This window comes from Sorex fumeus, unplaced genomic scaffold (assembly GCF_029834395.1).
Source record: "Sorex fumeus unplaced genomic scaffold, SorFum_2.1 ptg000010l, whole genome shotgun sequence".
In the NCBI taxonomy this organism is placed as follows: domain Eukaryota; kingdom Metazoa; phylum Chordata; class Mammalia; order Eulipotyphla; family Soricidae; genus Sorex; species Sorex fumeus.
Window position 1 is genome coordinate 10,197,990 of NW_026606067.1, and position 15,272 is coordinate 10,213,261.

At 38.0% G+C, this 15,272-nt stretch overlaps 1 long non-coding RNA gene and 1 pseudogene across 1 annotated transcript in view; one reads left to right on the plus strand and one right to left on the minus strand.

The window, feature by feature from the left end:
- Positions 1–15,272, plus strand: part of LOC130020152 (uncharacterized) — a 67,595-nt gene that overhangs the window by 20,672 nt on the left and 31,651 nt on the right. The window lies entirely within an intron of this gene.
- Positions 3,244–3,748, minus strand: LOC130020151 (60S ribosomal protein L29-like; annotated as a pseudogene).

Here is a 15,272-nt window from a genome sequence, read left to right on the forward strand (position 1 = left end):
AAGTACCTGCCGTATAGGCAGGTTGGTATGAGCAGAGTGGTGCAGGAAGGAAACTGAGGACATTGTTGACAGGAAATATGCATGGGTGAATACATGGGTGTCAGAACATTGTATGACTGAAACTGTCATGAACAACTTTATACCTGTATATCTCACAGTGGTTAAATTTTAAAAAAAGCAGTTAAGTGGGGAAAAAATAGATTTAATGGTTTCTCCATAATATGTAAAATTTATTTAAAATATAAAAACTTGTATTAATAAAAAAATGAGAAATTGTCAATGCAAAGAGTGGATCAAAGCTGTCTTCTGCCAAAACAACAACAGTAGATAGGACCTGAATAGGGAAAAAAACTAGATATAATCAGAGGTCTTCTAATGAAACATTTTTTATCATTATTTTAGCAAATTATTAGTGACAAGCAACATAAAATAAATTACTGAGGATCTGCTATGGGAACAGTCTTAAGGAATCCTTGGGAAAATTGGAGACAATAGTGGGAAGGGAAAGTGTAATGGTGGTGGAATTGGTGTTGGAATATTGAATGCCTGTAAGAAATCATCATGAACAATTTTGTAAACCACAGTGTTTGTATAAAGTGTAGGGGGAAATTTTACATATATAGGCCTTGCCTATTGCATATAAACTCCAAAATATTTTAACATAGAATTGCTTTAACAGTTTAATTAATGACAGGTGAGACATGATTATTACCAAAATGAGGTCCAAGTATAAAACAAAGTTTAATGTAATATACTTTAGATTTCATGGTTAAAAAAATGTATATATTCCCCCTGGGCAGCAAGATGGCGGCCACCTCGGAGCTTTTTGGAAAGCGAGGTATGAGCCAGAGGTAACGGGGCAACTGCAACCTCATGGGAAGGGGAGGCATTCCCGGCTCATCCTTCATGCCCTACCGAGGTCACGAGTTGCCCCCCACGAGTGGCTCTCCAGTACAGCCATGGCTCCAGAGCCACAGAAACCAATCTCGTAATTATCTGGCTCTTGGCAGAAATCCCTCCAGACTTAATTAGTAAAATATCGGAAATCCAAAAAGCCATCATATGGTTCTCATAACCAGCTGTAGGAAACAAATTATTTCACAATACCTTTTCAGCAGTTCTAATTGTTGGATGTAAACTCTAAACAATAATGGTGCGTCTTTTGTCGAAATAATGAATGTAATCAAAGTAGATAAAGAGTTAAGTAGAATTCGTCTTTCTCTCAGGCATTGGGAGTGGTGGGAGGGGGGGTATATTGGGGTTCTTGGTGGTAAAAAAATAAGTACTGGTGAAGAAAAAGGTGTTTGATCATTGTATGACTGAGACTTAAACCTGAAAGCTTTGTAACTTTTTCCACAGTGATTCAATAAATAAATATAAAAAAGTATATAAATGAGAATAAGTAAGTAAGTAAGTAAAGGCCCTCCCGTTGATCATCGATTTGCTCGAGCGGGCCCAGTAACATCTTCATTGGAGACTTTGTTGTTACTGTGTCTGGCATATCGAATACGTCACAGGGAGCTTGCCAGGCTCTTCCGTGCAGGCGAGATACTCTCGGTAGCTTGCCGGGCTCTCCGAGAGGGGTGGAGGAATTGAACTCGGGTCGGCCATAAATGAGAATACATTTTATTATATTATATTAAATGGTTTTAATTTTCATATTCACATAACTGAATATCATCTAGCAATCACAAATTGACACTTAATTTATTTTCTGGTCATTCTATTAGCCATTTCTAAAGTTTTTTTGGAATAAACAATATAAAGTAAATTTGTTATGTGCCTAACAGGTTGGGATTGGGAAGGAAACTGGAGATATTGGTGGAGAGAAGTTCAGACTGGTGGTCTTGAAACACTAAGATCTTGAAACAACTGTATAATGAACAACTTTGTAAATCACGGTGTTTTTAATTTAAATTATTTTTGAACAATTTTTAAAAATAATTACATTATAGGGGCTGGAGCAATAGCACAGCGGATAGGGTGTTTGCCTTGCACGTGGCCAACCCAGGTTCAATTCCCAGCATCCCATGTGGTCCCCCAAGCACCTCCAGGAGTGATTCCTGAGTGCAGAACCAGGAGTATCCCCTGAGCATCGGCTGGGTGTGACCCAAAAAGAAAACAAAAACAAAAACATTATATAGCTGCTTATTTTCCTAAATACATTTGTTTGCAAAGCCTGTCACTGCCAGTTCAACAGAATTTGTTTGTTTTAAAACATAGGCCTACAATTTCATTATTACCTGTAATCAGCAAAACATTTTAGGACAAAAGATAAAGGGGATACAGAAAAGGGGGGAAACAGTGGCAAGACGGTGAATTATTCCATACAGTTTTTAGACATTTCTTTTCAGTAACTTTTTATTAAATTATCAGTGTCATGTTACCCATTCTTTCCATCCATATCTTGTTTAGTTTTCAGAGCAATGTCACATTCAATTTGTTTCTTGGTTAGTATATCACCAACGAGTCACCAAATGTGTGTCTTCTCTGGAAATGTGGGTGTTTATATATTCACTCATTTACTTACTTTCCATTACTAAATTAAAAACAAAATCATGAAAGATGTAATGAAGCATATTTAACATGCCTTGTCCAGCTGGACTTACAGATCATCCTCACACATCATAGCAAATGCTGTTGTAGTAGAAAAGAGTTTTTAACTTTTGAAATCCAAATGCACTAACTTATTTTAAGCTCTGCCATCATCAGTCAGTTGCCTAGTGTGGAGGAACATATAACTTAGATAAAGCTAGAGCAGTTAGAGCAATCACCACAAATCACCAGTTAGAAGGCTGCTTGCAGCAGTGATACAGGCTGAAAAAAACCCCATCATCTCCCACATACACTAAAAAAAAAAAAAGCCATGAAGAAGTTGATGTGGTGTGAGAGCTAATAGTTTCCTGTTGTTGGTACCATCTGTCATCCCACCGGACCACACAAGTCGGAATCTAGAGGAAATTAATCTTGTGTGTTGACATCACACAATGTCATTCTTTATTTATAGGAACTGGTAAATTTCATTTACGATCAAAATTAATCCAGGAGTTTCTAAATAAAAGAAATAGTAAATTTCAAATAAAGTTTCCAAAATCTCTAAATGAAGGAAAAGTCCCTACGCTTTATTTATTTATTGCCTTTCCCTGGTCTCAGGTTTTTTTGTACAAACAGCACAGGAGGACCCAACTGGAGACAGCCCAGAGATCGCATCAGTCCTTCCATGCTAACACTGACAGGAGCCTCTTAGGGAGCCTTGGCAGGGGCCTGGGCACCTTTGGCAGATTGAGCTGGTGCTGGAGCTTGCCTTTGGCCTTCATTTGAACCTTGGCTTTAGCCTTGGTTGGATCCTTGGTTTCAACCTTGGTTTTTGGCCGGAAAAGCCTGAGACCCTTGGCAATGCAGGCACGAGCTTTTTTTCCCAAGTCTGGGGTGAGCAATATACGCAAGTCAACTTAGTTTGCTTTGTTCTTCTTTGTGATCAAGGGCCTACACTGCTTGGGCTTCACCAGGGCCCTTATGGCCTCTGCTTGGGCACTCATGGCCTTAGCATTGTTGCCTGCATCTTCAGGCCCTTCTTGTTGGCTTCTTGGCAAAACACATGTTCCTTAGGAATTTGGAGTCCACCCCTTTAAGAGACTTATATTGCTGTGACCAAGGTTTCTTAATGCCATTTCTGTGCCATTTTCGAGACCGGTTGTGCGTGGTGTGGTTCTTAGACTTGGCCATGTCTGCACCATGACAAGGGTTCCCCGAGTGCTGGAACCCTAAGAGAAGCCCCTAAGCTTTAGAATCATTTCCTCTTCTCTCTTTCCTGCATGTCTCCTAGTGCATGAGTACCCTATAAGCAATTTATTTTTTCAACTCTTCCTGTATCTACTAAAAATATCTTCCCTCAAAGGTTATATATGGGTTCATAAATGCAGGTAGCAGGCTCATTTGAGGTACTCAAAACTTTTTCCAAATTCCAATTAAATTCAGAATAAGATTCCACTGTATAACCCCATAATGACTACAGTTAAACTCAAGATAAAAGCTAAGAAGACAGTGCGACAGAATGCTCATACATTGTGGTGTGAAGGTAAATTGATAGATAAAAATGAATTTGTAAAACTGAGAAAAAAACCCAACTACTAATGCTGGCGGTATGCTGTAAATGGCAACCAATTCTCAGAGGATGGGGAAGGGGACTGATTTCAGTATAAGAAATCTTTATTTTAAAGCTGTCCAGAGGTTCTGAGTTACTGCAACTTTAAGCAAAACAGGTATAAGGAAACTAATGTGACGTATAGCCTAAATGGTATAAATAGGTTACATTCCTATAGTGTTTTTCTGGCCACAAAACTGTACCAAACTTCTCCAAAAAGACCCCAGTCAGAGGCCAGAGAAATAATAAAGGGATTAAGGGTAGCCTTGCGTGTAGCTGACCCCATTTTGATCCCCCGTGATTGGTCCCCCAAGTATCACCAGGAAAGATCCCTGAGCACACAAGCCCTGAGTGCCACAGGGTAAGACCCCAACAAAACAAAATTTAAAAAAATCCAAACGTTTCTAATATTAAGCAATAATTTGTGTGCATTTATTCCTCTCTGTTCCAAGGGACTCTGGGTTGCAGGAGGCTAAGCCCCTCTCAAGCAGCTAAGGGTCAAGATGGGGGCACACATTGATAGGACACCTTCCCTGACAGGGGCCTCCATCCACACACACTCTCACTAGGACAAGTGGGACAGGGAACCTCACGCACACATCTCTGGGATGGGAGAATACCTGGGATACATTCAGATAATGGGGAGGGCATGCAGGCTAAAGAAGGACTTCAGTTTAATTAATTTGTTCATTCATTCAATGCGGTCTCTAAAACTTGATACAGCTCAAAAATCTATTGTTTTTCTCTCCTCAAGATCATGACAAAGCAATGTCTCAAATGGGACTTACACGTTGAGTCTCTAAGATGCATATCCAAGCCTTGTACAACATGAAGTTGAACGTTACATCAATTTTCTTTTAAGCAGGTAGGGTGGCTGTCTTCACACTGCTGACCTAGGTTCAATGCCTGGCATCCCATAAGGTCCCCCAAGCACTTCCAGGAGTAATTTTTGAATTTGGAGGCAGGGGTAACCCCTAAGGACCAGTGTATGTGGTCCAAAAACAACCCCCCCCCAAAATGTAGTGTCTCCAGTTGGTCCCCATCCTATTACCTTGCTTTGTTTCCAATATAACATTCATTGGTTGCTGAAATGCTGGCAATTTCTTTCTCTCTTCTCAAAATGACTCACCCCAAATAAACCAAACAAAGTTAGGGATTTTGGAACTCACCACTATATCTTCCAGCACTAGAGGAGTGCCTGGGAAATACTAGACTCCCACTAGATAGGAGCTGACTGGAATAGCAGGGTCATTTATGAATAAACACTAGATAGCCTTTGTTCCCAGAAACGGAATTGGTGTGTCATCTAGAATGTTCTTGATATAATCCAGGTTGAAAATAAATAAAGGATTCCCAGGAAGTAGTTCCAGACATCAGTAGAGTAGATAAATTTGGATGCATTGTAGGAAAAACTGCACAGTTCATTAGTTTCTTGTAGCACTCAGTCTTTATGTGACATTTCAGGTTCCCTTACTACCAAAAACCCTTCCTTCTCAGGAAAAGTTCAGTAGTCACACAAAAGGAAACTAAGTTGGGTGTGGGACACCACCCTGTAATAAATGCTTTCATCTGACAGAATAAACACCAGAAACAGTAGCTCCCTGATACTGTTAATGTAGACATGTTGTCTGTGTAAGATAGGATCTTTGTAAATGCATTGTTCACTTTAGGACAGTACTTAGGGTTCTTTTTCCCCACTAAAATCTTCATAGAGAAATCTTAAAGTCCCTATCTTCAGCTCTTTAAAAAGCGATTTTTTTCCTATACCTGGACAAACAGAATCTTTAAAATCCTTAGTGATTTTCCCAGGTGAAAAATGAACAATCCATTCAGGATATTAAAAAAAAATCATTCATCTACACAAACTACTGTCTCCTGCAATCAGGGTTCTCTTTCTTACTGTCTATTCTGGAGCTGACAAGATAATAATTCACGAAAATTAAAATCTATTACCAATATGTAAATCAAGCATCATGGGAGCTTTTTTTTAAAAAAAAAAAGTATTCCTCTACACTTAACAGTTAGGGTTTCTGTAGTAAAAATAACTTAAATTAGCAATTCCCAGAAGCAGGAGATTGATATATAATGATATAGAATTACTGTAACAAGTTATAAAGGTCACTGTATATAACATTTTATCAGTTAATATGGGAGACATCAAAAGGATTGTTTAAAACATTTAAACATTTTGAAATGTTCATTTCAAACGGAAATCTTGACTTTTTTTTTTAAAGTAACTTCAAAATATGGGTTTAACTTAACCTAACACAAGAGGAGGAGTCTACTTCCTGTTAGCAAAGACAGATGGGGGAGGGATTGGGCGGGGCTGTGTGAAAGAGGCAGGGAACGGTGCACCAGAGAGACAAAGGAACACACAACAAAAGATGGAGGAAGCGCAGAGACTCAGCCTAGCCGAGGCTGTCTGTTTGAGAGAGAATTAGAAGCAGAGGAAGAAAGATGTTGATACCTTTGATCAATGAGCAACCCTGGAGAGCGAAGGCTTACACAGTCCAGGTTTAAAAAGAGATTAAAACCCAAATGCTTAGAAGAGATGACAAGGCAAAGAGAGGCAGAATTTTTTTGTAAAGTAAAGGGAGCCAGTAAACACAGGAACTATGATCAATTTCTAACTCCTTGCACTTCATTCTGGGATTTCTTTAAACTGCTGAAATCATGTTACTTCACAGCATTTGGGCCAACTTTATAAAATATTTTTAAAACTGTCAAGGAATTTCTGTTCAATATCATAATTTAATAAATGCTATTAAAAGGAAACTTATGTAGCAGGTTTAGAAAGTAAAACACTTCTCCTCAAGAGGCAGTCTTTCTTTGCTGCCCAGATGGCTATGTTGACCCTTATTAACACAAATTAGATTACATATAACACCTGAATTGTGCCTCATAGTTTTGACAAATGAAACAGTAAATATTAGCATTCTGACTTTAAATAGATGTTTCTTCTCTGATAAAAGAATAAAAATGCATCCGTTGTAGCCTAGAAGATCCTGAGTTGTATTGGAGTGCCCAGTTAATTCTCAGCACCCCAGGACCTGAGCCATACTGCAGTCTTGGGTCATTGCATAGAACCCCTGACTTTTGCAATACCATGGGCACTAGAAGGTATTATGCTAAGAAAAACAACTCAGAAGATAAAAACAAATGCGAATACTGACTGATCTTGCTCATGCATGCTATATAAAGAAGCAAAAGAAAGTGTTCAGCAATAAAGAAAACCTTAGTTTTGATCACAGAACTGAGGTTATCAAATGGTAAAATTGGGGAATGGGCTGAATGGACCCTCACTGCTGACTGTAGTTTAGGTAAATTATTACTTTGGTGGTAGGCCTGGGTTGATAATATTGTATTCCTAGAAGTTATATATGTTTATACTCTTGTAGACCAATGTTACCTTAATAAAATAAATAAAACACATTTAAGTTAGGGGGAAATTATGCATAAAAACTTGTTCTTTACATAATCAAAGTAAGGAACTCTATAAAAGAATAATTATTAGAAAATATCTGTACAATCAATTATGTGAAATTCTGATGGAGTCAATCCACATACAGAGAAAGGAAATTGTAGTCAGAGAGATAGATAGTACAGAGGTTAAGTTGCTTACCTTGTATATGACCAACCCCAGTTTGATCTCAGGCTTAAAGTATATCCCCTGAGTACCATCAGTATGATTATTGAGCATACAGAAAAGAATATGAGCTCTGACTGAGCAAGTGAAGTGTGGTCCAAAGTTCCTCTCTCCGCAAAACAGAAAAGCAACTATAACCAGAGTGAATAGAGCTATATCAGTAAGCACATGAAAGCAGAATCACCTCAAGGAGTAAAAAATCCATATTAGATATCTTAGCATTTTAGTAATGCTCCCAATTTTATTCCAACAGTGAATATCAGTTTTCAGAATATCAGTTTTCACGTTTGTTATAATGTGAAATGTACTTAGAACATGAGAGAAGGAGGTAGGAAAAAGAAAAAAAACTAACAGAAATCAAATTGTAGTTCCAAATTCCATCATTTAGAGTAAGAAAATCAAAATTCTACTTAGAAAGACTGTGTAGGGTACAGGTTCAAAAGACATACTCTGGAGAAGAGCAACACAAATTCCTACTTCACTTCTGCTGCCCTCAGCCAAGCCCAACCCTGATTCCTGCGGACCTCCCTTCTTCCTCTAATACTGGGATTGCACTGGTAGCAGCCGCACAGATTTCATACAAGGGAGATGTAATCTTTTAGCCACTTATTTATTCTTTGAATTTACCACAAAGTGGAGCCAGGTTCTCCACATTGCTGGAGGTCTGTATCAGTAAACTGAGAGTCCACTGGGTTCTCAGGAATAATGTTATAATGACTAAATTCAGAAGAAATATCGGTTAACTAAGAAGCCAATGCTTAAAAATAACACCATGAAGTTGACATTATTATGCTCATTTCCACATGAACATGATAAACTCTCCAAGATAACAAAGCAACTAAATGTAAGAGCTGCTTTTCAAATGTCAATGTGCAACACTGTTAGACTACAATAATATAAATCTATAAAGATTTAAAGGAATCTATAAAGATTTTAGTCCACAAGAAAGATGGATGAAGGTGCCCATATTTTACAATTCTATAATCAGTGATTCACAAGTGTGACCTGGAAACTCATGGGAACCCTTCACACATTTTCAAGGAGACCATGATGTCACACAACTAATATCATAGCAATTTTAAGATATTATTTGTCTTCTTTTTTTCTTGCTTTTCACTTCGGGACATACCTGCTGATTCTCAGAAACTACTCCAGGTGCGACGTTCAGAGGTCACTCCTGGTGGTGTTCAGGGGACCATGTGATGCTAGGAAGTCAACTCAGGTCTCACACACACACACACACACACACACACACACAACCAAGCACACCAATACTTTGAGATATCTCCACCACCCTATTTTTGTATTTCTCCTTCTCCATGACTTTCTTCTTCTCTCAGATGCACATAGTAAAGTTTTCCAGAGACTACATGACTTGTGATGTCACAACAGATTGAATACAGAAGCAGATATGAATGCAATTCCCTTCCATCAAGCCAAATACTAGAGAAATATGCAAAAGTGTAAAATAAGGCCATTTTCCTAGCTAAGATTTTCTGTCTTAGAAAATGGTTATCTTCATTCAAATGTTACTGATGTTTACTAGAAAGATTTATTATTTTCCAATAAATTATTAGTATGTATCTTTTAATGTTTTCACTTTAAAGACTGAATACACTAAATAAAGGTAAAAGGTGAAGGTCCTCCCGTTGATCGTCGATTTGCTCGAGCGGGCCCAGTAACGTCTCCATTAGAGACTTTGTTGTTACTGTGTTTGGCATATCGAATACTCTCGGTAGCTTGCCGGGCTCTCCGAGAGGGGCGGAGGAATCGAACTCGGGTCGGCCATGTTGGCCACTTGTAAGGCGAATGCCCTACCGCTGTGCTATAGCTCCAGCCCTGAATACACTAAATAGCTTTAAAAATTGGGAGCTTCACTAATTTTAAAAAATTTTATGAATCCTAAGAATAAAACATTTGAGAACTTTAAATAACATTCATAGTATTTATGCATGGTTAGTACAAAAGCATAGAAAACACATTTATAGGGCTGGAGAGATAGCACAGTGGGTAGGGCATTTGTCTTGTATGCAGCCAACACGGGTTTGATTCCCAGTATCCCATTTGGTCCCCCAAGCACCTCCAGGAGTAATTCCTGAGTGCAGAGCCAGGAGTGACCCCTGAGCATTGCCAGGCATGACCCAAAAAGAAAAAATATATATATAAATGGTATTTTTTAATGAGCACTGAATTTAGCTAAAAAATTATCTGGGTGACCTAAAATCAAGGGTTATTTCTTTCACTACATCCACCCCAAATGAAGCCATTTTCCATAATAAAATACTTTTGAAAAGACTATTGCCAGGTAATAATGTGTACTTTCTTAAACTGTGAAGACGTAAAATAGGACATGAATTAGGAAGTGAGTTGAATGCTTTTATCACGATGAGATTTTTTATCACAGATTTTAATAGGATGCCGTACATTAAAAGACTGTCAAAGTATGCCTTCAACATAGTACAATGAAACAGACTGAAGAATTTAGCTTACTATAAACTGTGATTAACCTTTTACTTTAAAAAAAAACATTCTATGGTTATGTATGTGTATAATAATACCTCACTGTAGCGCTATTCTTCCGTTGTTTATTGATTTGCTCGAGCAGGCACCAGTAACATCTCCATTGTGAGATTTGGCATATTGAATACGCCATGGGGAGCTTGCCAGGCTCTGCCATGCGGGCAGGATATTCTTGGCAGCTTTCCAGGCTCTCCAAGAGGGATAAAACTAACAATAATAAAATTGTATATAATCTATATCACTATCAGTATATGTTGGGCATTATGATAAGTATCAATACAGAAATATAGCTATAACTCAAGTTTCTTCATATTTAGGCAGCTGTTTAATATGAATAACACATCCTTATGGAAAATTCATATATTTAGAAAATACACATATTCAAAGAAATCACAGAGTAGTTCTTAAATAATTTCAAATATTTTATTATAATTTGAAATGTTTTATAATTTATATCATGGCTTTTTATCTTTTCTTTTTGTTTTTCCATGTATAGAAGGAAAGGAAGGAAGGAACTCACATATTTATTTTTTTTGTAGGAGTACTGCTATTTATTCAGCCACTGATTAGTTGATTGAATTGTGCATGAACTCCACCTAACTTTTTGTTTTTTCATTTTTTATAATTTTATTTATTGAATCACCATGAGAGCAGTTACAAAGCCTTTGGGTCTAAGTCTCGGTCATACAATGAAACACCCGTACCTTCACCAGTGCCCATTCTCCACCACCAAAAACCCCAGTATAACCCCATCCCACACCCTCCCCCGACCTGTGGGGCAGATGATTTCCACATTACTCTCTCTCTACTTTGATCACATTCAATATTTCAACACCAGACCCACCATTATTATTTGAGATTTTACCCCAACACTCAGACATGCTGAAAGGGCAACAATAGACAATTTGTGTTCTATTGCTAGTTATAAATATCATATGATGTCACGTGGCTGCAGTAGGGCCATGTGATTTTGAAATTCCGAAATTTTAACACTTAAATCTGGAGGGATTTCTGCCAAAAGCCACTGGGTTTCGAGATTTGCTCCTGAGTCTCTGGAATCATGACTGTTGAGCTGCTTAATCAGGAGCCAGAGAGGCCGTTCGTGGGCGATGACTTGTGGTCTCGTTGAGGTGGGGAGGACAAACCCAGCTCCACCCCCCATCCCATGAGGCCCTGTGTGTCTCGTCACTGGGGGCCCAAACCTGACTATCCAGTGGCCTCTGGAGGATGGTGGTCACCGGGCCACCAGGGGAAACAGGCCAAGGCACGAAACCTATTCCCACCTGGGTTGGCCCAGCACCAGTAACCTACTGCAGGGACCAGACGCATTTCTACCTAAAGCTGCTGGTTTCCAAGATTCATTTCTGAGTCTCTGGGATCATGGCCATTAAGCAGTTCAATCAGGAACCAGAGAGGCCTTGCCTCCAATTATATAGCTGAGCCGGAGGTGGTTTGTGGGTGTGTTTCCCACATACCTAACTTTTGGCTGTTTACTTTCTTGGTAAACTTTGCCCCAAGTTTTTGGGGTCTGGCCAAAGGCACAGCAGCAATTTTGGGGTATCTGGAAGTCTGAAGGCACCATCAGGCTGCTGATGCACTCGCCTCACAGGTACTGACCTGCTTGCAGCACCATACCCCCTGAAACTCACATATTTAGATCAATACTACATAGTTAAAAAATATAACTACACAACCTTCAAGAATGATAATGATGAAATACATCAAGATAAAAAATATCTACAAAACAATGTCAAGTGCTAAACAAACTCTAGCATATCCATATATTATCCACAGTATCAAAAACACTTGCCAACAGACTCAATATATTTTAAAGCTGATATTTTTAACTCAAAGATTTCTTAGATTCTTAGAGACAGGTGGTTAGAGATAGTACAGCTAGAGTACTTGCCTGCAAAGGGCTGTAGTAGCCACTGGTTTGATCCCCAGTATAATATAATAATGTGAGCACCAACAAAGGTCACCATCAGGGATCACTCCTGAGCTCAAAACTATGCTAGATATGGTCCAAAAACTAGAAAGCAAAAACAATTACTAGCAAGATTTCTTAGATTCACAATCTAGGATTTCTTAAATTCACAATCTGACACAGACTAATCAAAATAAATATTAAAGAACAATTGTGAAAATAACAATGAAGTTCACAAAAAAAATGCCAAACAAAAGGTCCTGACCACAGAGACAATACAATCAAATGGTGTTGAGCTCTCCATAAACATACAGTCATTTTGTTGAGCAGGTGGTGGTGTGGAAGAGGTAAAAAGATTGACTTTAATGAGAAATGTCATTAGAGTTAGCAAGTATTTACTCAAGACTACTTTTCTCTTTGATTTACATAACCTGTGAAATGTGTGTCTAGGTAGGATGTTTCATTTCCTAGGTGACCTGTAATGGTCATCTAAGACTCACACTGGCACATGAAATAAGGACTGTTTATATTCTAAAGAACAAATAGCCAAACAATGAGGACAATCACATATATATATCAAATCAAATATATTCTTTAAGGTAACAGACATTTTCATTTGTTAAAACTAATCTAAAGTATGCCAACACACATAAAATGCAAACCATTAACATTGAAATTCAACTTTAGGAATGCATCCAATAGCAGATTTTAACCAGGGCTCAAAAATGTTATAAATAGGAAAGTTTAAGTATTTAACTAGATAGACATACCAGAATTTTGTTTAGCCAGTTGGCATTGTTGGCTGCTACACTCTTGTTAAACAATTTTTAAATAACCATCCCTGTTCATAATATTCTTGAATGTAGCAGCCAACAATGCAAGTGGATAAAAAAATTATGGCACAACTGTTTAGTGAAATATAATGCTGTCACCATATTAGAGATAACTTATTTATTGAGAAGAAATATGTCAAAATTTTATCTAACTTAAAAAGCAAGCTATAGTCAGGATAAACTTACATAACTATTAGTATCATGTTGCCTAAAAATTTATGTGTGTGTATTGATCTAGAAGGTATATGATAATCATGGAGTTTAGAGATCTAGTCTTTGGATTTCCATTGTGCTTTCTTACACAAATTAATTTTCTATTTATATAATATCCAGGCATCAATTTATAATAATTTTATGCACACATAAATGGATTTTGATCCATGAAATGTAGCTGATTTCATAAGCTTTGTTTCATTAACTTTGTTTTATGGTACAATGATCAAACCCACGGTCTCACATATATGAAGAATGTGCTCTACCTCTGAATTATATCCCAACCTGAAGAGTCAATAAAGAAGCATTTTTCAGGGTCAAAGTGACAGAAAAGCACGTAGGGCTCTTGCCTTGCAGGCAGTCAACTGGGTTCAATCCCAACACCCCATATAGTGATCCTTGAGCACAGAGCCAAGAACAAGTTGTGGGCACTGCCAGGAATGGTTCAAAAACAAGTAACAAGAACAACAAAAGAAGCACTTTTCCCTGACATATAAGACAAACTTTGCAGATATTTCAAGCATCTTTCTGATTCACTACCACATTTTGTTAGCTCCCTCCTAAAAGTTTAAAGAGAGGGACTGGAGTGATAGTACAGCGAGCAGGGTGTTTGCATTGCACGTGGCCAACCTGGGTTCGATTCCCAGCATCCCATATGGTCCCCGAGCACTGCCAGGAGTAATTTCTGAGTGCGTGAGCCAGGAGTAACCCCTGTGCATCATCGGGTATGACCCAAAAAGAAAAAGAAAAAGTTTGAAAGAGAGTATTCTCTGCAGAGAATTTTTTTTTAGAATTTCATTTTACTCAGATTTTTAAATTTTGGTGCCACACATAGGGGTGCTTGGGGCTATTCCTGGGGTTTGCTCAGAATGGCACAGAGGGAATCTTTCAGTCCTGGGTTCTTGGGTTCTCACATGCCCATCATGTGCCCCAGCCCTGTGTGCTATCTCCCAACCTAGGGTTATGCTTTTCAATTGCAATTTATCAAAACTAAAAAGCACTCCATTATTTAATTCTTATTCTTGAAAGTTAGTTTTACCTAGGTAATTTTGCAATTAAGAATAATAAATCTAAAATTCACCATACTTTTCTAATGGCCATTCTCTTTCACCACTGTCAAATTACTTAGAGCAAGTGTTTCTTTTAAGTAATGTTGGAAACAATGATTCCTTGAGGGTGCCCTAAAGCAACAAACCAGTAGCCATCTCTGCAAGGAAAGCAGAAAGCAGACTGTCAGAATTGCATGTGTCTGGGTGCAGGAAAACTTGCTATCCCTGACTGAAAACAAGTAATCTGACAAAAAAAAAAAACAGATAATCAGGATCAATTTCTCTCTAAACAAACTAGCAGATACCCATAAAGTTAATAAATGTGGTTCATAGTTAAACAGGTTGGATTTATCCAATTGTCCATAGCAATAATGTTAAGAACATTTATAACATTCACCTACAGAACTCCAAACCACTTATCATCAGGGTCAATTCTGCCTTTCCTGATATTTTTTCTATTGTATCTTACCCAGTTGTATTGAACCCAGAGGAGTTGAAATTTAAAACCAATCAACACTTGCTTTCTTTGTTAACGAGACTCAAACTAATTTGGACCATTAACATTAGCAGATGTTTTCTTCTAAAGCCAGCTCAGAGCTCCACTTAACCCTCTTTATCAAAACAGCCTGCAATCCAAACCGCAAGATGTCCTGAACTTACTTCCTGCTTCTGCTTGAAGTGTTTAATTAGGACACCCCAAATACAGAAGTGGTGGAAAAGAATTTGTACCATCCCCCAAACTGCCCTTGAGCTAAGAGTTAAATTATCTAAAATTAGCTATACTCATCAAAAAATGAAAACCATGTTATTTTAGAGAATTTTAAGCAAGAACTATTAAGTTGACATAAAACCATTGAATGAGACCTGAAGAAAAAGTGAAAACAGAAACAACCCTAAATTTCATTTAGTTTCTCTGGCGAAGAGAGTTAACTCCATAAAT